General features: G+C 53.7%; 1 protein-coding gene across 7 annotated transcripts in view; it reads left to right on the top strand.

Moving 5' to 3' along the window:
• The window catches only part of ZBTB46 (zinc finger and BTB domain containing 46), an 88,421-nt gene that overhangs the window by 7,211 nt on the left and 57,874 nt on the right, over window positions 1-23,336 (top strand). Inside the window, exon 1 of one of the 7 annotated variants that reach the window (XM_055372701.2) lies at window positions 17,950-18,510. The exons of the other annotated variants lie outside the window; for them this stretch is intronic. The gene's annotated coding sequence lies outside the window, so the exon portion shown is untranslated. Of the gene's footprint in view, window positions 1-17,949; window positions 18,511-23,336 lie in introns of those variants that run through there. 7 annotated transcript variants of the gene reach the window in all.

The following is a 23,336-nucleotide window of genomic DNA, read 5'->3' as shown; positions in this document are numbered from 1 at the left end:
AGGAAAAAGGGCGTGGTTCAGGGCTTATGTGGCAACCGCCAAGTGAGTTTTTCTGATATTTGCTAAATTAGCTTTCAAGACAACATGGTCTGTAGTCTTTCTTGTCTCGGTGTGGCCCTATTCGAATAAAATGGGTGTTCTTTTTCCATGCCATTTAAATTATTGAATCTGGTGAATGGCAGTATCCTTTTATTTGGCAAGTTCAAAGCCAGCTTAGGTATTTTCGAAAGAAGTAGAGATTATTCAGCTCCTTTAGGGGTGGAGAACAAACTGGCTGAAGAAGGCACTTGTTTGTCCAGGTCCAGCCCCATTTCTTCCTCCTCCGATTTCAGTGTGGAATCTGCAGACCCCACAAGACTCGGAATTTCCCATGCTTCAGGGAGATTGGCTGCTCAACCTCGAAGGTGGCCCTGATGCTTAGGGGGGACGTGTCTGCTTGTTACCCATTCAAGGAAACAGAGGACTTTGGCCAGCGACCCTGCCCTGAGCCTCTGGTCTCTAAAGAAGCCTTGATTCGCCTACAGCCTCCTCTCTGCACTCAAAATCTCCACTTCTCAAGTGTAATCTGGTCGTTTACGTTAGTCCTGTGGGGAGCCCATTCAACGGTTTACATCTCCTTTTACAAACAGAAAAGGGAGCAGTCCCAAAGAACACACACACACACACACACACACATGGTTCCTAGAGGACAAAGGTCAGGACAGGAATCAGGACAGAGGAAAAGGAATTGGAAGACACCACAACGAGAAGACTTGTTCTGGGAAGTGTGTGGTCAGGGATGCAGTGTGACGTGGATATTGTCCTTTTTTCTGGTCTGAATTATTTAATTTTTTTTTGAGAAGGGGCCTCGCTCTGTTGCCCAGGCTGGAGTGCAGTGGCACAGTCATGGCTCACTGCGGCCTCGACCTGGGCTCAGGCGATCCTGCCACCTCTGCCTCCTGCGTACCTGGGACTACAAGCACGCACCACCACACCCGGCCAGTTTTTTTATTTTTGTTTTATTTTTATCTTATTTATTTATTTATTTATTTATTTGAGACAGGGTCTCACTCTGTCGCTAAGGCTGGAATGCAGTGGCATGATCTTGGCTCACTGCAACCTCTGCTTCCTGGGCTCAAGTGATTCTTGTGCCTCAGTCTCCTGAGTAGCTAGGATTATAGGCGTGTGCCACCACACCCTGCTAATTTTTGTACTTTTTTTAGTAGAGACCAGGTTTTGCCATGTTGCCCACGCTGGTCTTGAACTCCTGAGTGCGAGTGCACCCCCATCTGCCCACCTTGAACCCCCAAAGTACCGGGATGACAGTGAGCCACTGTGCCTGGCCTTTTGTTCCCATTTTTATTTTATGTATTTATTTTTGAGGTGGAGTCTCGCTCTGTCGCTCAGGCTGGAGTGCAAGGGTGCAGTCTTGGCTCACTGCAAGCTCCACCTCTTGGGTTCAAGTGATTCTCCTGCTGCCTCAGCCTCCTGAGTAACTGGGATCACAGGTGCGCGCCACCATGCCCAGCTAATTTTTTTTTTAAGTTTTAGTACAGACGGGGTTTGTCCATGTTGCCCGCACTGGTCTTGAATAGTAGAGATGGGTTTGTCCATGTTGCCCAGGCTGGTCTCGAACTCCTGAGCTTAAGTAATCCACCCGTCTCGGCATCCCAAAGTGCTGGGATGACAGGTGTGTGCCACCACTCCCGACTTTTTGTTTCCATTTTTAAAACATGTTTTGTACAGACAGGGTCTCGCTGTGTTGCCCAGGCTGGTCTCAAACTCCTGGGCTCAAGCATTCATCCTGCCTCAGCCTCCCAAAGTGCTGGGACGACAGGTGTGAGCCATAGCGCCTGGCCCGTGGTCTGGAATTCCGAGACTCACCGTAGGCTTCACTCTCTCATGTTTTCGTGCTTGCCGGGTTGGCCGTGTCCTGTGCTCGCCGTGTGGTCGGTGCTGTTCCTGTTTCTCCTAACAGCAGCCGTTGACTGATGGTGCATCTTCCTGTGGACATGTCTTTAAACCCAAGCGTGGGAGGGTGAGGAAGCTGTCAGTCTGGTGTAGGACTGAGCCCAGCCTTGGCCAATCACGGAACCCATTGTACTGAAATGGAATAGGCCTCCTGTGCTCCTTTGTCGGGGCCTAGAGCCCCTCAGTCCCAGGGCTGGGTTTTGCATGCGTGTACACGTGTCAGCTCTAGGGAGAGCACCCCAGGCTTTCCTCATTGGGGGCCCCGTCACACACAAAAGTGCCCGTCTCCCCCATGGGTGTGCTGGTGGGTGAATTCAGGGCGCTTGAACTCAGGAAGGCTGGACGTGTGTCCCGTCGTTTATTCCCGGTTCTCCCAGCCACCTCCGGTTCCCGACGCTGTGAGTGCAGCTTTGCTGGCTGGTGCTGCAAGTGTGTTTAGGATTTTCTGCCTGTTTCGGGAGTGTATCAGTTCCGCTTGATCAGGGCTGTGTTCATGTTTCTAAAATGTTAATGGTAAGAGCTCACTATTGAGTAAAAGCACAGATGGTAATTTTTCCTGCAAAAAGCTTCTTAGATAGAGGAAGTTAAAGGTGTAAGTTCTCGCAGTGTGCTGAGTGACTGGCTGGGTTTTTCTGGTGAGTAAGTGCTTGGGGCAGGCTGTGGGACAGCCTTGTGCTCTGAGAATTGTTAGTGATATCACAAAGGTTTTTATTTCTGAAGGGAAACTAAGGGAGTCAGGATATTTAAAACCGCCTCGGTGCTTCCTAAACAGTGGCTGTTGTTTTTGTCCAAAGTGAATGAAACATTTCAGGTTAATGTTACTCTGTACTTTAAGTATTTCTGTTTAGCATCACCTTATTAAAAGTGAGCCTGGACCGGACATGGTGGCTCACACCTGTAATCCCAGCACTTTGGGAAGCCGAGGTGGGCAGATCACCTGAGGTCAGGAGTTTGAGACTAGCCTGGCTGACATGGTGAAACCCCATTTATACTAAAAATATACACACAGAAAAATTAGCTGTGCGTGGTGGCACACACCTGTAATCCCAGCTACTTGGGAGGCTGAGGCAGGAGAATCACTTGAACCTGGGAGGTGGAGGTTGCAGTGAGCTGAGAGCGTACCATTGCACTCCAGCCTGGGCAACAAGAGGGAAACTCCGTCTCAGAAAAAGAAAAAAAAAAAAAAAGCGTGCCTGCTTGTAGTCCCAGCTGCTCAGGAGGCTGAGGCAGGAGGAGCGTTTGAGCCCAGGAGTTTAAGGCCACCCTGGGCAACACAGCAAGACCCTCTCTAAAATAAAAAAAAAATAGTAATAATAATGGCCAGGCACAGTGGCTCACGCCTGTAATCCCATCACTTTGGAAGGCCCAGGTGGGCGGATCACCTGAGGTCAGGAGTTCGAGATCAGCCTGACCAACATGGAGAAACCTGGTCTCTACCAAAAATACAAAATTAGCTGGGCATGGTGGCGCGCCTGTAATCCAGCTACTCGGGAGGCTGAGGCAGGAGAATCGCTTGAACTGGGGAGGTGGAGGTTGTGTGAGCCGAGATTGCACCACTGCACTCCAGCTTGGGCAACAAGAGCAAAACTCTGTCTCAAAAAAATATATATATATATAATATACTTCTTAAAAAGCGTGCTTGTTTACATTGGCCGGGCGCGGTGTCTCATGCCTGTAATCCCAGCACTTAGGGAGGCCGAGGCAGGCGGATCACGAGGTCAGGAGATCGAGACCATCCTGGATAACACAGTGGAATCCTGTCTCTATTAAAAATACAAAAAAACAAAATTAGCTGGGTGTGGTGGCGGGTGCTTGTAGTCCCAGCTACTCAGGAGGCTGAGGTGGGAGAATGGCGTGAACCTGGGAGGCAGAGCTTGCAGTGAGCCGAAATCGTGCCACTGCACTCCAGCCTGGGTGACAGAGCGAGACTTCGTCTCAAACAAAAAAAAAAAGTGTGCCTGTTTACTGTTTTTATGACTTTTGCTTTCTTTTCTTGGTTATACGTTGCTAACGTCATACACTGGGAGTTTGCATGTTTTTGCCTGAGGAAATGGTTATGTTTCGCTGCCTACGGTGATATATGGAAATACATCTATAGTATTTCGTTGCTTTTATTTTAGTTTGTATGTAGACTTGTTCTGTACTTCGGAGTGTTTTGAAGAACTTTTCGGAAATCATTAGCAGACACCCTCTGCTGGACGGTGAAATGCGTGTCCCGTGACTGACAAAGCGGCTGTCAGTGCTCCGAGCATCCCAGTTGCTTTTCTTACTTGTTGGCGGAGTGAGGCAGGGAGTTATGAGGTGGCACTAACTCTGATATCCCATCTAGTTAAAGCCATTTTCACAGCTGCTCACTGGATTTCACTAGACGTTGCAGTAACATTCAGGGAGGCCGAGAAGTGGTCGTTTTAATCCGTTTGCCTCTGGTCTGGCCCCTGGGGCACTGTTGCTGTTTTTGCTTTCTTCAGTGTGGAAATTGCTAGAGACCTTGGGAGAAGGGAGGGTAGGAGGTCCCATCATCTGTGGGACCCTGTGTCTGTGTAAGGCCATGTCGAGTGCCCATGGCAGAGCCCTCACAGGAAGCAGAGCTGTGATCACAGACGCCTCCGGGTGAGCCTGAGATTCAGGGTCAGGAAGGGTCGGAGTGAGACACACACCTGCACCCTGGTGAGGGCTGGCTCGTCTTCTTCGGGATGCGCTCCTGGAGGGAGCAAAGCCGGCAGGCAGCATCCATTAGCGTCCCGGGTGCTCTCTCTGTTCGCTTAATGTCACTGATAACAACCTCATTTTGTACTTCACCTAATTTTTGCCTTGTCTTAAGAAGGAAGCGCATCCAGGAAGTCATGAGTTGGTGTCTCAGTGATGCTCTTCTCTTCTCTTCTCAGACAGAGTCTCGCTCTGTCGCCCAGGCTGGAGTGCAGTGGCACGATCTCAGCTCACTGCCACCTCTATCTCCTGGGTTCAAGAGATTCTTCTGCCTCAGCCTCCTGAGTAGCTGGGATTACAGGCGCACACCACCACGCCTGGCTAATTTTTGTATTCTGTAGTAGAAACGGGGTTTCACCATGTTGGTCAGGCAGTCTTGAACTCCTGACCTCGTGATCTGCCCACCTTGGCCTCCCAAAGTGCTGGGATTACAGGCTTGAGCCACTGCGCCTGGCCTTCTTCTTTTTTTTTTTTTTTTTGAGCTGGAGTTTCGTTCTTTCACCCAGGCTGGAGTGCAGTGGCGTGATCTCGGCTCACTGCAACCTCTGCCTTGCAACCTCTGCCTTCCAGTTTCAAGCGATTCTCCTGCCTCAGCCTCCCCAGTATCTGGGATTACAGGTGTCTGCCACCATGCCCGGCTAATTTTTGCATTTTTTTTTTTTAATAGACACGGGGTTTCACCATGTTGGCCAGGCTGGTCTCGAACTCCTGACCTTGTGATCTGCCCGCCTCGGCATCCTAAAGTGCTGGGATGACAGGCATGAGCCACCGCGACCAGCCAGTGATGCTTTTCTTGACATGCTGACGTGAATACATAACTATCAGGAGAGATGGCGAGTGCCCAGGTGTTGGCCGGAGCTGTGGCCACTGTTGCTGTAGAACATGCCCTGGGGGTCCGCGCTGGCCTGGCCCACCCTCCCTCTGCAGAGCTGACTGCGGGGCGGCACTGCGCTGCTCTCCTCCTCACGAAGACCCAGGTTTGGACCTCCTTATGCAGCCCAGCTGGAGGGGACCGTGACTTGGATGCAGGGACTGCGCCGAGGGCTTCTGGGCTTTGCATCTGGTTTCCGGGTGGCTTTGCCACGTGCTTTCCAGCAGGACCGTGGTCAAGGCATGCCTCACCTGGCTGGGGCAGCGTGGATGGCGCCAGTGGCTCTCACCCCAGCGCCCTTGTCCAGCTCTACAAAGGGCCCCTTGCAGTGTACCTCAAAACTACAGACTCAAAAGGCAGGGTCCCTGGCGGATGGGACCATGTGAATCCTGGGCGAAGACCCCCAGTGCCACCACTCAGAGTGTGGTGCCGTGCAGTCTCTGTAGGTGAGCTTGCTGTTTGGGCGAGTTCCTGGGGCTGTGTTACATGGGACCATGGCCTGAGTGGCTGAAAACGGTAGAGCCTTATTCTGTCACAGGGCTGGAGGCTGACACCCAGCATCGGGGTGAACGGGGCCACTCTTCCTCCCAAGGCTCCAGGGGAGGGTCCTCCTGCCTCTTCAGCTGCAGGTGTTGACCACAGTTCCTGGTGCCTCTTGGCTTGTAGATACCTCACTCCAGCCTCTGCCTCTGTCTTTACACAGTCTCCCCTGTGGGTGTCCAGGTTTTTTCCTCTTCTTTCTTCTTCTTCCTTTTTTTTTTTTTTTTGAGACAGAGTCTCACTCTGCTGCCCAGGCTGGAGTGTAGTGGCACCATCTCAGCTCACTGCAGCCTCCACTTCCCAGGTTTAAGTGATTCTCCTGCCTCAGCCTTCCAAGTAGCTGGGATTACAGGCGTGTGCCACCACGCCTGACTAATTTTTTGTATTTTTGGTAGGTACAGGGTTTCACCATGTTGCCCAGGCTGGTCTCGAACTCCTGACCTCAGGTGATCCGCCCACCTTGGCCTCCTGAAGAGCTGGGATTACAAGCCTGAGCCACTGCACCCAGCCTCTTTTTCTTTTTCTATTTTTTTTTTTTCTTGAGACAGGATCTCACTCTGTGGGCCAGGCTGGAGTACAGTGGCACAAGCACAGCTCACTGTAGCCTCCTTCTCCCAGACTCAAGGATCCTCTCGCCTCAGCCTTCCAAGTAGCTGGGACTACAAGCATGCACCATCATACCTGGCTAATTTTTTTACTTTTTCTAGGGACAGGGTCTCCCTTTGTGGCCCATGCTGGGCTCAAGCGATCCTCCTGCCTCTGCCTCCCCGAGAGTTGGGATTACAGGCATGAGCCACCACATCTGGCCCTTTCCTTTTCTTTTTCTTTTTTTTTTTTTTTTGAGACCGAGTTTCGCTCTTGTTGCAGGCTGGAGTGCAGTGGCGCGATCTTGGCTCAACGCAACCTCTGCCTCCTGGGTTCAAGCGATTCTCCTGCCTCAGCCTTCCTGAGTAGCTGGGATTACAGGCATGCGCCACCATGCCCGGCTAGTTTCGTATTTTTAGTAGAGACAGGGTTTCTCCATGTTGGTCAGGCTGGTCTCGAACTCCTGACCTCAGATGATCTGCCCGCCGCAGCCTTCCAAAGTGCTGGGATTACAGGCGTGAGCCACCGCGCCAGGCCTGGCCTTTTCCTTTTCTTTTGAGGAAGCTGGTCCTATTGGGTGAGGGCCCGCCCTAATCCACTGTGACCTCATCTTAACTTGATTATATTTGCAAAGACACTATTTCCAAATAAGGTCACATTTGCAGGTTTAGGACTTCAGCAGACACATTTCAGCCCTTAACAGCATCACCGTTTGGGTTTTCTTGATGCATCTTCCACACGTATTTCTCTATGGAGGCTTCTCCACGCATCAGCAGCTGCCACCTCTCGTGGCCACTGTATCCTTGACCCTGCTGTTATTTACAGCAGAGGTGGCAAGTAACCAGCGTCACCAAAATATTAAATAATGCATTCAGCCAGTGTGCACGCAGCCCTGGGCCTGTGGCAGGTCAGGTTCCTGCCCTGGGTACACAGCAGCTCATGGAGTCCTTGCTTTGCTGGGTTATGCAGATGGGGGAGATGCTTTGAGTATCTTGGGTGATGTGAGCCTGCCAGCCTGTGAGGAGAGACACGGGGTGGGTGGGGAGGGAGTCATGTTGGGGGTGAGCAGAGATGGAGCCAAGAGGGGCAGCTGAGTGTTGCGGCTGCTTGTGCCTCCCCATCCGAAGCAGGACTCGGGCCCTCCTCTGGGCACCCACCCCCTTTGCCTTGCTCACTGCACCTGTGCCCACCTGCGCCCACTGCACGTACACCCATTGCACCTGTCCCCACCTGCGCCCACTGCACCTGCGCCCACTGCACCTGTGCCCACCTGCGCCCACTGCACCTGCGCCCACCTGCACCCACTGCACCTGCGCCCACCTGCACCTGTGCCCACCTGCACCCACTGCATCTGCACCCAATGGACCTGTGCCCACCTGTGCCCACTGCACCTGCGCCCACTGCACCTGTGCCCACCTGCGCCCACCTGCACCTGCACCCACTGGACCTGCGTCCACCTGCACCTGCACTCACTGCACCTGTGCCCACCTGCACTCACTGCACCTATGCCCGCCTGTACCCACTGCACCTGCACCTTCTGCACCTGTGCCCACCTGTACCCACTGCACCTGTGCTCACCTGCACCTGTGCCCACCTGCACCCACTGCACCTATGCCCACTGCACCTGCACTCACTGCACCTGTGCCCACCTGTACCCACTGCACCTGCAACTACTGCACCTGTGCTTACCTGCACCTGTGCCCACCTGCACCCACTGCACCTGTGCTCACCTGCACCTGTGCCCATCTGCACCCACTGCACCTGCACTCACTGCACCTATGCCCACCTGCACCCACTGCACCTTTGCCCACTGCACCTGCACTCACTGCAGCGGTGCCCACCTGCACCCGCACTCACTGCACCTGTGCCCACCTGTACCCACTGCACCTGCACCCATTGCACTCACTGCACCTGCACTCGTGCCCACTGCACCTGCGCCCACTGCACCTGCACCCACTGCACCTGTGCCTTCAGCTCAGACTTGGGCTCTCGGCCTTTTGTGTCTTCTCAGCAGCTGGTGAGCTGTGGCCCCTTTTCAGAATAGCATGTTTTGTTTGTTTATTTTGAGACAGGGTCTGGCTCTGTCATCCAGGCTGGAGTGTAGTGGCGCAATCTCAGCTCACTGCAGCCTCGACGTCCTGGGCTCAAGCGATCCTTGTGCCTCAGCTTCCTGAGTAGCTGGGACCCCAGGCATGTGAGACCATGATCAGCTCACAATAGCATTTTTAGTGCATCCAGTAAGATCCCTGGAAAATGAAGGGTAGCAACTACTGAAATATCATTGCTAAAATTCAGGAAAGTTTGGTTTGTGAGGTAGTAACATGTGGAACTTTAATTTAGCACATAGCATTGTGAATGGTGCATCTGATATTCCTAATTCTGAAGTAGGGTGAGTATCAAGAGCATTCTAAATTGCCTGCGGTGGCCATGGTGCGATGTGGACATGGCTGTGTCTGTGGCTTGTCACCCACAGTCAGACTCCTGAGGCCCAGGCTTGCTGCACTCCTCTGGGAGGTCAACCCCAAATGAGGACCCTTGCCTGGGGGTGGGAGGAGGCAGGTCTTGGGGTTCTCTCCCCTTGCAGAGGCAGGTCTTGGGCCTCCTGTTGAGGGGTGGGGCTGCCTGTGGGTTTCCGGATGAGATTCTCTCTCACCGCATTTGCATCGCTGGATTGTATATTTTCCCAGTTTTGTAAAAGTTATATTATTATTTTAAAACCTAATTATATTTTTAAAAACTTATTTTGGAACTTTTCAAACACACACAAAATTAGAGAGAACGTCCACGTCGCCTGGCTGCGGGAACCCCCAGTGCTCTGCTCTTGTCTTACTCATCTCTCCCACTCTCTCCCACTGTTTTTTCTTTTTCCTTTCTTTTTTTCTTTTTTCTTTTTTTTTTTTTTTGAGATGGAGTCTTCCTTTGTTGCCCAGGCTGGAGTGCAGTGGCGTGATCTCGGCTCACTGCAAGCTCTGCCTCCCGGGTTCATGCCATTCTCCTGCCTCAGCCTCCCTAGTAGTTGGGACTACAGGCGCCCACTGCCATGCCTGGCTAATTTTTTTGTATTTTTAGTAGAGACAGGGCTTCACGATGTTAGCCAGGATGGTTTTGATCTCCTGACCTTGTGATCCACCCGCCTCGGTCTCCCAAAGTGCTGGGATTACCGGCGTGAGTCACTGCGCCCGACCCTTCCCACTGTTTTTTCTCTCAAGTGTTTTAAAGCAAATCTCAGTTTTACCCTCGGTGCTTCGTTGTGTGTGGCTCACACACAGCTGGGCACCCCGCAACACTTCCTCAGCGTTGCGATGCTGGGCTGGGCTCGGCGTTCTTGACTGTGGCCTGCACATTTTCACTGTGGCTTTACTTGAATCAGAGTTGGGATGAGGGCCATGTGCTGCTTCTGGGTGGTGATGTCCCTGAAGTTGCGTTTCTTCTCTCCGTTTCATGCTACTTATTTGTTGAAGGATCGGTTGTTGGTTCTGTGACATTTCCTACCTGAAGGTCTGGCTGGGTGCATCCTTGTGACCTTGAACTCCTGCCTGAGCCGTCAGTAGAACCAGGTAGAGGCGGGAGGGCTGGGACTCGCCCGCGCAGGGCAGTGGCAGGGGAGCAGTTACTCTGGTGTGTAGCCACAGTGCTTACGTTGGAATTTCCAACTTACTGTATTTTTTTTATTTATTTATTTATTTATTTATTTATTTATTTATTTATTTATTTTGAGATGGAGTCTTGCTCTGTCTCCAGGCTGGAGTATAGTGGCACAGTCTCAGCTCACTATAACCTCCGCCTCCTGGGTTCAAGTGATTCTCCTGCCTCAGCCTCCCGAATAGCTGGGATTACAGGCGCGCTCCACCAAGCCCGGCTAATTTTTGTATTTTTAGTAGAGACGGGGTTTCACCATGTTGGCCAGGCTGGTCTCGAACTCCTGACCTCAGATGATCCACCCGCTTCAGCCTCCCAAAGTGCTGGGATTACAGGTGTGAGCCACCGTGCCTGGCCCCAACTTAATGTATTTTAAAACACGGGTTGTTTCATATTTTGATGCCTGTTTTTTTTTTTTTTTTTTTTTTGAGACAGAGTCTCACTCTGTCACCAGGCTGGAGTATAGTGGCGCGATCTCGGCTCACTGCAACCTCCGCCTTCCGTGTTCAAGCAATTCTCCTGCTTCAGCCTTCCAAGTAGCTGGGACTACAGGCACGCGCCATCACACCCAGCTAATATTTTTCTCTATTTTTAGTAAAGACGGGGTTTCACCATGTTGGTCGGGATGCTGTCAATCTCTTGACCTCATGATCCACCTGCCTTGGCCTCTCAAAGTATTGGGATTACAGGCGTTAGCCACCACGCCCAGCCGTAGTTTTTTTTTGTTTTGTTTTTTGTTTTGAGATGGAGTCTGGCTCTGTCACCAGGCTGGAGTGCAGTGGGGTGGTCTTGGCTCATGGCAACCCCCACCTCCTGGGTTCAAGTGATTCTCCCGCCTCAGCCTCCCGAGTAGTTGGGATTACAGGCGCCTGCCACCACACCCAGCTAATTTTTTGTATTTCTTTTACTAGGGACGGGGTTTCCACATGTTGACCAGGCTGGTCTTGAACTCCTGACTTTGTGATTCGCCCGCCTCCACCTCCCAAAGCACTGGGATTATAGGCGCACACCACATCGCCTGGCTAATTTTTTGTATTTTAGTAGAGACGGGGTTTTACCATGTTGGCCAGGCTGGTCTCGAACTCCTGACCTCATGATTCGCCCGCCTCCGCCTCCCAAAGTGCTGGGATTACAGGTGCACACCACATTGCCCGGCTAATTTTTTGTATTTTTAGTAGAGATGGGGTTTCACTGTGTTAGCCAGGATGGTCTCGATCTCCTGACCTCGTGATCTGCCCACCTCAGCCTCCCAGAGTGCTGGGATCACAGGCCTGAGCCTCCTTGCCTGGCCTTGTGAAAAATTTTAACGTTAATTTTCTTATTTCAAGTTGATTTTCATTTAGTTTTTACTAAAAATGCAAATGTAGTTTACCGTTGCTTCTCTTTTTTTTATGTAGGAAAAGTTGATGCAAATTATGCCTGAATTTGGAGTTTTCCTATTAGTGAGAGTTTTGTTACGAAAAGATCGCCGCCACTTTGGTGGGTCAGCACTAAAGCCTTGTTTCAATATTTGCAGGGTCAGTTCTTTTGAATATTTTAAAGCTTCCCTGTTTGGAGTCTAAGAGCTATTTTTACTTTAGTTTTTTTTCCCAGGCAAGTACTTGGTCTGAACGATGTATGAGCCAGACCTGGTGGAAAAGTGGGAGTTGGTGAAATAGATGTGCTACTTAGTGACAGGGACTGTGATTCTAACATTTTGTCTTATGGCAGAGTTGGATGAAAGGGGTTTGTTCCTGCGCCATGGCTCACCTGCCCAGTGAGTCCTGAGTCCTCGTGTGGCAGGGAGTCAGACAGCAGCAGCTCTCTTCCCAGCGAGGTAGAGCTCACCTGGCTGCAGGGTGAGCCGGCTGGCCCGTCGCCCAGCTCAGAGCTGACCCTCACACGTGCAGATCTCTGCTGGGCCCAGGGGTCAGGGTCAGTTGTCTGCGTTACCTATGGGCCACCCCCTCTCTGCACCCCCGAGATCTTCCTGCTCTCTGCGTTGCCTATGGCTATGAGCACAGTGGGCTTCCTGGAAATACTTTCAGAGGAGGTGACAGTCGTATCCTTCTAGGGCCCCTCCTGCCCTGTGGAAGAACTTACTTCTGCTCCTGGAAGTCAGAAGCTGGGAGGCCTGGGGCTGTAGTGTCTTCTGTATGAGAGGTGGGGTGGGGCTGGGGAGAGGAAGGCTGCTCGACTCTTCTTCGGGGAGACCCGCCCCATGGCAGCTCCGAGGTCCTAGTGGGCTGGTGGCTCGCATCTTGTCCACCTGTTGTCTCTTGCCCCTAGCGGGGCTCATGCCCATCCTGTGATCCTGTGGGGTTCTGGGACCCAGACTCGCCCCTGTGGGCTGGGCGGGGGCGGGGGGGGCTCATGCCCATTCTGTGGGGTTCTGGGACCCAGACTCGCCCCTGTGGGCTGGGCGGGGGGGTGCTCATGCCCATCCTGTGGGGTTCTGGGACCCAGAGAGGCAGACTCTTCGCCTGCCTGTTGGGTTTGTGAAAAGTCAAAGAGAGTGGAACACGGACGCCGGCTGGTGCTCTCCAGTGTTCTCAGGCTCTGCCGCTGGAGCTCCTCGTAGGAGTGAGGAAAGAGAGTGGAGCCCGGACGCCAGCTGGTGCTCTCCGGCTCTGCTGCTGGAGCTCCTCGTAGGAGTGAGGAAAGAGAAACGTAGATTGCTCTCATGTTCGCGCTCTGTTCACCTCCTGGGTGCTGATTTCCTGTGGTGTCATCCTACCCTGCATCCGTGCTGGTGGGCACGTTCTCGCGTTTGTGTTTTATTTTTATTTATTTTTTTGTTTTTTGTTTTTTGAGACAGAGTCTCACTCTGTTGCCCAGACTGGAGTGCAGTGGCACAATTTTGGCTCACTGTAACCTCTGCCTCCCGTGCTCAAACGATTCTCCTGCCTCGGCCTCGCTAGTAGCTGGGATTATAGGTGTGTGCCACCACGCCCGGCTAATTTTAGTATTTTTAGTAAAGACAGACTTTCGTTATGTTGGCCAGGACGGTCTCAAACTCCTGATCTCACATGATCCACGTGTCTCAGCCTCCCAAAGTGCTAGGATTACATTTGTGTTTTATAAATAAGGACATTGGTTTGCGAGGGGAAGGGGGGTTTTGGTGCCTATCCTGAGTGTGGTCGGTGTGTGTGACCTTGTGCAGACACGGCCAGCTGGGCTTTCTGTTCTCATTTCTTCCCGTTAATTTCTGATAAACTTCTAAGCATCCACGTAACTGGCATTTTTAATGTTCCTGGAATTGGGTTTTGCTCAGTTTTAATACTTCACGGTTTTCTGGGCCATCTTCGAATTGTCGAGTGTTTGGGTCTTTTTCTGTTTGTCACTGTTAGCCATAGCAGTGCTTGGAACATCTTGGAACCAATTAGCTTTTTGGGTTATTTCCTTGGGGCAGAGTCTCAGAAGTGGAATTAGTCAAAAGAGGCAGAGGCATCTGCAGGCCTCATCCCCATGCTGCAGGCTGCTTCAAGGGCCGCCCCACTCTGGGCCTCCTGTGTCACGGCCACCTTTGTAATGACATTACGTTAATGTTTGCCAGTTTCATGTATTTAGAGTTTTCTTTTCTTTTTTTTTTTGAGAGAGGGCCTTGCTGTGTCACCCATGCCAGAGTACAGTGGTGCCATCTTGGCTCACTCCAACCTCGACCTCCCGACTCAAGGGATCCTCCCACTTCATCCTCCAGAGTAGCGGGGACTACAGGTGTGCACCACCATGCCCGGCTAATTTTTTCTATTTTTTGTAGAGATGGGGTCTCACCATGTTGCCCAGGCTGGTCTTGAACTTTTGGGCTCAAGCCGTCTGCTCGCCCCGGCTTCCCTCAGCGTTGGGATTTCAGGCATGAGCCACCATTCTGGCCTGGCCTTGAAATCTTTTCTCAGAGTCAAGCACGTGTCTTTTAAGTCCTTTCCAGAAATCTTTAAAATTGTATCATTGAGTTAAGCCACACTGGCCACCACACGGCTAAGGCTAACTTCGTAAGGGAGAAGAGGGGAGAGGAAGGGAGGTCGCGGAGCTCCTGCTGTCTCCTGGAGTCCTCTCCACCTGCTGGGCTCTGGCAGGTTTGCTGAGGACCGCGTGAGGGCGCTGCTGTCTTCCGGGCTCAGGGCTCCTGTGAGCTCCTGAGGCCTGGACCCAGGGGTGGCCTTTGTTGCTCCCTTGGGCATAATATGGGGGGACACAGGCAAGATGTGGGGCCACCACCCCAGCAGGCCTGTGCGGAACCCCAGGACCCCATTCCTGGAATAGACGCGGCCATGAGGACCGGAAGCGCTGGGCGTGGCCCACGGCGGGGCCCCCAGGGCTGCGCCCCCAGCGCTGCTGACCTTGCCCCCCTTGGCTCCACCGAGTCTGCACCTTTAGTGCCCACTTCGGCCAAGCCCATGGCGAAGTGCCCCAGGCGCTGCGGTCCCTGCGAAGGGGAGCGTGGAAGGCGAACGTGGAGAGCCCCTTGAGTGCCTCTGCAGCACCGGAGCACCGAGCCGCCCTTGCTCGGGCGTCCCTGAGGCCCTGAGTCCTGGCAGCTCCCAGGTCTTACCTCGTGAATCATGGAGTTTTCTTTCTGTTCTTTTTGTTGAAGCGGAGTCTCGCTCTGCCGCCCAGGCTGGAGTGCAGTGGCGCCATCTCGGCTCGCCGCAAGCTCCGCCCCCCGGGTTCCCGCCATTCTCCTGCCTCAGCCTCCCAAGCGGCTGGGACTACAGGCGCCCGCCACCACGCCCGGCTCATTTTTTTTTTTGTATTTTTTAGTAGAGACGGGGTTTCACCGTGTTAGCCAGGATGGTCTCGATCTCCTGACCTCACCATCCGCCCGCCTCGGCCTCCCAAAGTGCTGGGATTACAGGCGTGAGCCACCGCGCCTGCTGGTTTTATTTCTTAAGGCGGCCTTGGCGCCTGTCCTGGCCGAGCGCTTGACGGAGGAGGGCCGCCTCCCACCCACGCTGGAGGAGCTCGGGTCTCATGGGGAGGCAGGACTCGCTTAGGGGCGGGAGGTCACACTGCCCCGGAGCCCAGGCCCTGCCCTAGGAGGAAGAGCCTGGCCTCCCCTTCCCTCCCGCCGGGCCCGGGGCTGAGACTCCTTGTGGGTCCGGCTGACCCGGTCCGTGACCTCCGCCCTGGCCCCGCTTCCCGCCCCACGCACCCCTGAAGCCCCGGGCTCCGTGGCCTCTGCCTTCCGGGCCCTGCCCTGGGCTCAGCCCCCGGGGCAAGGGCTGGGAAGGATGGCTTGACTGGCCTACAGGGTACAGGGGACCCCGACAGGTTCATCGCTGGGGCCCCATGGGCCCCCCTCCCTCTGAGCCGTGCGGATGTGGAGACTGAGGACTCCTCCATCGAAGGCGGCCGGCGGTGAAATCCAGTAGTCTGGGTGGGGTCCTTACCGCACTGCCCGCGGGGTTTCCTCACTGCTCAGGCGGCTGCTGCTCATCCACGCCACCTCCGTCGGTCCGCTCAGCTTCCGTGAGTGTCCCCTGTGGGAAGGTCCGTTCAGCTTCCGTGAGTGTCCCCTGTGGGAAGGTCCGTTCAGCTTCCGTGAGTGTCCCCTGTGGGAAGGTCCGTTCAGCTTCCGTGAGTGTCCCTGTGGGAAGGTCCGTTCAGCTTCCGTGAGTGTCCCCTGTGGGAAGGTCCGTTCAGCTTCCGTGAGTGTCCCCTGTGGGAAGGGCCTGTGCCGCACAAGGTGGGGACTTGGGCACATGGCCTCGGAGACCAGACACCGGGCGAGCCCCGCTCTGGGAGTGAGACCCGCTCAGAGGGGGAGCGAGCCCTGAGGCGCCGCCTGTAAGCCAGACCCGCTGCCTCACACAGACGGGTGCTTCGCTTGTTTTGGCCTAGTACAGCTTTTAAGCAAAAAGTAACTGGTTAGGGATTCTATCATATTGCTTGATGTAAACAAATGCGGCAAAATGTTAAAAAATGGAGTAGCTGAAGGCCGGGCGCGGTGGCTCACACCTGTAGTCCCAACACTTTGGGAGGCCGAGGCGGGCGGATTGCTTGAGGCCAGGAGTTCGAGACCAGCCTGGCCAACATGGTGAAACCCAGTCCCTACTAAAAATACAAAAATTAGCCAGGTATGCTGGCGTGCGCCTGTAGTCCGAGATACTGGGGAGGCTGAGGTGGGAGAAGCACTTGAACTCGGGAGGTAGAAGTTGCAGTGAGCCAAGATGGCGCCACTGCACTCCAGCCTGGGCGACAGAGCGAGACCAAACTGACTGAAGAAGAAACAGAAAATCTGAATAGACCTATAACAAATAAAGAATCAGTAGTCAAAAAACTTCCAATGAAAGAAAAGTTCAGAAACTTTCACTACAGTTATTGTACTTTTTAGCTTCCAAAAAGAAAAGTCAATTTCAATAAAGAAATTGAATCAATAGTCAATAAACTTCCAACAAAAGAAAAATCCATCTCTGTCTCTCTCTCTATATGTATATGATCATATATATCACTTCACTTGAATTCTATCAAACATTTTAAGAATTAACACCAATCCTGGCCAGGCGCGGTGGCTCACGCCTGTAATCCCAGCACTTTGGGAGGCCGAGGCAGGTGCATCGTGAGGTCAGGAGATCGCGACTATCCTGGCTAACACGGTGAAACCCCGTCTCTACTAAAAATACAAAAAATTAGCCGGGTGTGGTGGCGGGCGCTGGTTGTCCCAGCTACTCAGGAGGCTGAGGCAGGAGAATGGTGTGAACCTGGGAGGCGGAGCTTGCAGTGAGCCGAGATGGCGCCACTGCACTCCATCCTGGGCGACAGAGCGAGACTCCATCTCAAAAAACAAAAACAAAACAAAACAAAACAAAACAAAATTAGCCGGGCGTGGTGGTGGGCGCCTGTAGTCCCAGCTACATGGGAGGCTGAGGCAGGAGAATCGCTTGAACGTGGGAGGTGGAGGTTTTAGTGAGCCGAGGTCGCACCGTTGCACTCCAGCCTGGGTGACAGAGCCAGACTTCATCTCAAAAAAAGAGAAAGATTCCATCATATTCCTTGAGAGCATAGTGTTGCCTTTATTTTAAGCAGGTATTACAACCTTCTTATTTAGGTTCTATTTTTTTTGAAGTTACCATTTCAGGTCAGAGTTAGCCATAGCAGTATCTCAGATTTAAAATGTACACAAATAGTTTTCTTGCCTTGTTAAGCTGATTAGCTTTCTTTTCTTTTTTTTTTGAGATGGAGTTTCACTGTTGTTGCCTGGGCTGGAGTGCAGTGACATGTTCTCGGCTCACTGCAACCTCCGCCTCTCGGGTTCAAGCGATTTTCCTGCATCAGCCTCCCGAGTAGCTGGGATTACAGGCGCCTGTCACCATGCCAGGCTAATTTTTTAACTTTTAGTAGAGACGGGGTTCCACTATGTTGGCCAGGTTGGTCTCGAACTCCTGACCTCAGGTGATCCGCTCGTCTCAGCCTCCCAAAATGCTGGGATTACAGGCGTAAGCCACCTTTCCCAGCCAGCTGATTAGCTTTCTGAGAAAATTACAATATTTTTAAAAGTTGGGGCCGGGCATGGTGGCTCATGCCTGTAATCCCAGCACTTTGGGAGGCGGAGGCGGGCAGAGCACCTGAAGTCAGGAGTTCGAGACCAACCTGGCCAACATGGTGAAACCCTGTCTGTACTAAAAATACAAAAAAATTATCCGGGTGTGGTGGCACACACCTATAATCCCAGCTACTGGGGAGGCCGAGGCACGAGAATCGCTTGAACCCAGGAGGCGGAGGTTGCAGTGAGCTGAAGGCTTCAGTGAGCCGAGATCGCGCCACTGCCCTCCAGCCTGGGCGACAGAGCGAGACTCCATCTCAAAAAAAAGAAAAAAAAAAAAAAAGCTGATGCATGGCTTTGTGTATTAGTTTCCTGGGGCTGCTGTGAAAGTACCACCTGCTGGGCAGCTTGCGGCAGCAGAGGCGTCTCCTCTCAGTTCCAGAGTCCAGCGCTGGAACTCGGGGTGTCTCAGGGCCATGCTCCCTCTGGAGACTCCAGGCAGGGTCCTTCCTGCCTCTTCCAGCTTCTGGTGGCTCCAGGCATCCTTTGGCTTGTGACTTTGTCACTCTAGTTTCTGCCTGTGGTCACATGACCTTCTCTCCTCCCTGTGTCTTTTTTTTTCCTTTAGAGATGGGGGACTTGCTCTGTCACTCCGGCTAGAGCGCAGTGGTGCAATCGGAGCTCACTGACTGTAACCTGCAACTCCTAGGCTCAAGTGATCCTGCCGCCTCAGCCTCTCAGCGTGCTGCGATTAGAGGTGTGTACCACACTGCCCGGCTGCTGTTTCATTTTACCTTCTATCAGCACTTAGTATGAGACATTTTTGAAATACTGTAAATCAGTATTACAGATTTAATTTTCAAAAGGTACTGTAGGTCGGGCGTGGTGGCTCATGCCTGTAATCCCAGCACTTTGGGAGGCCGAGGTGGGCGGATCACGAGGTCAAGAGATCGAGACCATCCTGGCCAACGTGGTGAAACCCCGTCTCTACTAAAAATACAAAAATTAGCCAGGCATGGTGGTGTGAGCCTGTAATGTCAGCTACTCGGGAGGCTGAGGCAGGAGAATCGATTGAACCCGGGAGGTGGAGGTTGCAGTGAGCCAAGATCATGTCACTGCACTCCAGCCTGGCAACAGAGCGAGACTCCTTCTGAGAAAAAAAAAAAAAAGTCATGTAGGTTTTTTTTGTTGTTGTTTTTTTGAGACGGAGTCTCACTATGTTGCCCAGGCTGGAGTGCAATGGTGCCAACTCAGCTCACTGCAACCTCTGCCTCCCAGGTTATAGCGATTCTCCTGCCTCAGCCTCCCGAGTAGCTGGGACTACAGGCGCCCCCCACCACGCCTGGCTAATTTTTGTAATTTTGGTGGAGACGGGGTTTCACCATGTTGGCCAGGCTGGTCTCGATCGCTTGACCTGGTGATCCACCTGCCTTGGCCTCCCAAAGTGCTGGGATTACAGGCGTGAGCCACCGTGCCCGGCCTGGTACTGTAGTTTTGTTGACCCCAAGTGTATGTGTTGGGCCTGTCCAGCATTGAGATGTGGTCCCTGGGCTGAGAGGAGGGCAGGGCAGTGTCAGGCAGCGAGGTGGCATGTGTGCTGTCAGTGTAAGAACAGTGACGCCCGGGAGGGCTTCCTGGAGGAGGGGGAGGCTGTGTCCATCAGCTGAGAGGGCTCAGGACCGCTGTTGTGATTCATGACAGGATTCGCCTTTACAGATCTGACCTGTTCCACTGTGTCATCTATAACCCAAATGACCGACTAGGAGCTCAGCTGCCCCGGCCCTCTCCTGGATGCCCAGAGCACCTTGTGCCCATCTGGGGGCACCCCTGCCACCCTCACACATGGCCTGAGCCAGGCACTGCTCCAGGCTTCCCCTGCGTGTGACTGGTGGGCACCTGGCTGGAGCTGGAGGGATGCTGAGGCCTGGAGCTGCTGAGGTGGGAGTGGAAGCCCCTCCATTCAGGGACCCCACAGCCCACCGAGACCCTGGTGGCTGGGGCTGAGACGGGACAGCGCAGGGCAGTGAGAGGTGTTTGGAAAGGGGAAGTGTGCTGGGCTCTGGCTGGGGACGCCCGACAGAAGGAAGTGACGTTATGTCGGTGCAGTGGCTCACGCCTATCATCCCAGCGCTTTGAGAGGCCAGGGCGGCAGGTTCGTTTAGGAATTCAAGACCAACCTGGGCAACATGACAGAACCCCGTCTCTACAAAACAAAAAAATTAGCCCGTGTGGTGGCGTGCCCCTGTGGTCCCAGCTGCTCAGGAGGCTGATGTGGGAGGATGCCTTGAGCCTGGGAGGTTGAGGCTGCAGTGAGCCGAGATTGCGCCACTGCACTCCAGCCTGGGGGACAGAGTGAGACCCCATTACAAAAACAAAAAGAAGGAAGTGACGGTAGCCAGGTTCGGGAAGGCGGAGGAGGCGGCCTGGGCGTCAGAGCCGGGCTGGAGATGAAGGAACTGAAAGGGGCCAGTGGGCAGGGAGGGGCGGGGCTGGCAGGGCCTCCGACAGAGACCTGGGCAGCCCAGGGCCTGGGCAGCCCGGGGCCGGCAGACATGGCTTTGCATCTTCAGATGGCCACATGGCGGCTGCCATGTGGAAAACCTAAAGTCCTCATCGCCAGCACCCACTTGCTCACTGGAGATGATGTGGATAGTACCACCGGTCTCGCCGTCGAAAGACGACTCTGCTGACATGTCTTGGAGTGTTTTCTAGTCAGGAGCTCACTTAAAAATTTTGAAATGCGACCACGAACAATGATAATATGACGTATATGAAATTTAATTTGTACAACAGTTTCACAGTATTCGTGTCTTAACCTTGATTTTTTCAGAAGAAGGTAAACCATGAACACCTTGGTGTGAGGGGAGGTGCCTGGTTCCTGCTGGCGAGGCGCCCTGGGGGATGGTGCCCACCCTGGTCCCTGCCTGGATGGCATCCTGGGGGATGGTGCCCACGCCTGGTTCCTGCTGGTGAGGTGCCCTGGGGGAGCCGGGTTGGGGGGTTTCTTCACAAGAGTGGGCAGAGCTGCCCAGAAACGTGTTTCCCCCTGTTGGCGTCTGTGGCATCGCACTCTTTGGTGGTAGAAACGGGGCGTCAGTGACCTGGGGCTGCCATGTCAAAGGGCCACAAAGGGAACGTCGTAAACAACAGACATCTATTCCCTCCAGTCCTGGAGGCCGGAGGTCTGAGGTTTGGGCATCAGCCCGCCGCAGTTCCTGGGAGTTTGCTGGGGGTCTGAGGTTCGGCCTTCCGCCGCCACGGTTTCTGGAAGGGTGCTGGGGGCCTGAGGTTCGGTCGTCGGCCGCGGCGGTTCCTGGGAGGGTGCTGGGGGTCTGAGGTTCGGTTGTCGGCCCGCCGCGGTTTCTGGGAGGGTGCTGGGGGTCTGCTCCAGGCCTCTCTCCAGCCTCTGGCGGGGCCTCCGCTGCTGCCGCTTCGTGCCAGCCTGTGTCCAAATTTCTCCCCCTTTTAAGGGTACTCATCATACTGGATTAGGGGCCCCCAGTAACCTCATTTTTTTTTTGAGACAGGGTCTCATTCTGTCACTCAGGCTGGAGTGCAGTGGCGCGATCTCAGCTCACTGCAGCCTCCGTCTCCCGGTTCAAGTGATTCTTGTGCCTCAGCCTCCTGAGTAGCTGGGATTACAGATGTGCACCACCACACCCGGCTAATATTTGTATTTTTAGTAGAGACGGGGTTTTACCATGTTGGCCAGGCTAGTCTCAAACTCCTGGCCTCAAGCAATCTGCCTGCCTCTGCCTCCCAAAGTGCTGGGATCACAGGTGTGAGCCATCGTGTCCAGCCCCAGCGACCTCATCTTAATTAATTGCATCTGCAACGACCTATTTCCAAATAAGGTGGAATTCTGAAGTATGAGGGGTTAGGGCTTCAACATGAATTTGGGAGGCGGGGGCGGGGGGTTCAACCCGTAACAAATGGCAGTGAGGTCCTTGGATAAGCACAGGATTATAGCTGAGGAAGAATATTTTTACAAAAACTAATCCTTTATTGAGGCATAATTTACATGCAGTAAACGGCACTTGTTTAACGAGCATAATTTGATGAGCTCAAACTCTTGGGTGGAGCTGCCGGTGCCTTTGGAGACACAGGCCGTCCCCATTGTGTCCGGAATTGTTGGGTTCTTGGTCTCACTGACTTCAAGGATGAAGCCATGGACTCTCGCGGTGAGTGTTACAGTTCTTAAAGGTGGCGTGTCTGGAGTTTGTTCCTTCTGATGTTCAGACGTGTTCGGAGTTTCTTGCTTCTGGTGGGTTCGTGGTCTTACTAGCTTCAGGAGTGAAGCTGCAGAGCTTCACGGTGAGTCTTACAGCTCATAAAGACGGTGTGGACCCAAATAGTGAGCAGCAGCAAGATTTATTGCAAAGAGCAAAAGAACAACACTTCCAATGTGTGGATAGGGGACCCCAGCAGGTTGCCACTGCTGGTTGGGGCAGCCTGCTCTTATTCCCTTATCTGGCCCCACCCACATCCTGCTGATTGGTCCATTTTACAGAGAGCTGATTGGTCTGTTTTAAAGAGAGCTGATTGGCCCATTTTGACAGGGTGCTGATTGGTGCATTGACAATCCCTGAGCTAGACACAAAAGTTCTCCAAGTCTTCACTAGATAGCTAGACACAGAGCACTGATTGGTGCATTCACAAACCTTGAGCTGGATACAGGGCACTGATTGGTGTGTTCACAAACCTTGAGCCAGATACAGAGTGCTGATTGGTGTATTTACAATCCCTCAGCTAGACATAAAGGTTCTCCAAGTCCCCACCGGATCAGCTAGACACAGAGCACTGATTGGTGCATTTACAAACCTTGAGCTAGACACAGGGTACTGATTGGTGCATTTACAAACCTTGAGCTAGACACAGAGTGCTGATTGGTGTATCTACAATCCCTTAGCTAGACATAAAGGTTCTCCAAGTCCCCACCAGACTCAGGAGCCCAGCTGTCTTCACGGAGTGGATCCCGCACTGGGGCCGCAGGTGGAGCTGCCTGCCAGTCCCACTCCGTGCACCTGCACTCCTCAGCCCTTGGGCAGTTGATGGGACCTGGCGCGGTGGAGCAGGGAGGGGCACTCGTCAGGGAGGCTCCGCAGGAGCCCACGGCGGGGAGGGGGAGGCTCAGGCATGGCGGGCTTCAGGTCCCAAGCCCTGCCCTGAGGGGAGGCAGCTAGGGCCGGCGAGAAATCAAGCACAGCGCCGGTGGGCCGGCAGTGCTGGCGGACACCCTCTGCAGCTGCTGGCCCAGGTGCTAAGCCCCTCATTGGCCTGGGCCACTCCGAGTGCGGGGCCGCCAAGCCCACACCCACTGGGAACTCTAGCTGGCCTGCAAGCGCCGCACGCAGCCCCGGTTCCCGCCCACGCCTCTCCCTCCACACCTCCCCGCAAGCTGAGGTAGCCGGCTCCGGCCTTGGCCATCCCAGGAAGGGGCTCCCACAGTGCAGCGGCGGGCTGAAGGGCTCCTCAAGCGCAGCCAGAGTGGGCGCTGAGGCCGAGGAGGCACCAAGAGTGAGCGAGGGCTGTGAGGGCTTGCCAGCACGCTGTCAACTCTCACCATCACCACAGGAGCTTCCC

Source organism: Gorilla gorilla, chromosome 21 (genome assembly GCF_029281585.2).
Source record: "Gorilla gorilla gorilla isolate KB3781 chromosome 21, NHGRI_mGorGor1-v2.1_pri, whole genome shotgun sequence".
In the NCBI taxonomy this organism is placed as follows: domain Eukaryota; kingdom Metazoa; phylum Chordata; class Mammalia; order Primates; family Hominidae; genus Gorilla; species Gorilla gorilla.
This window is presented reverse-complemented; position numbering and strand designations above follow the sequence as displayed.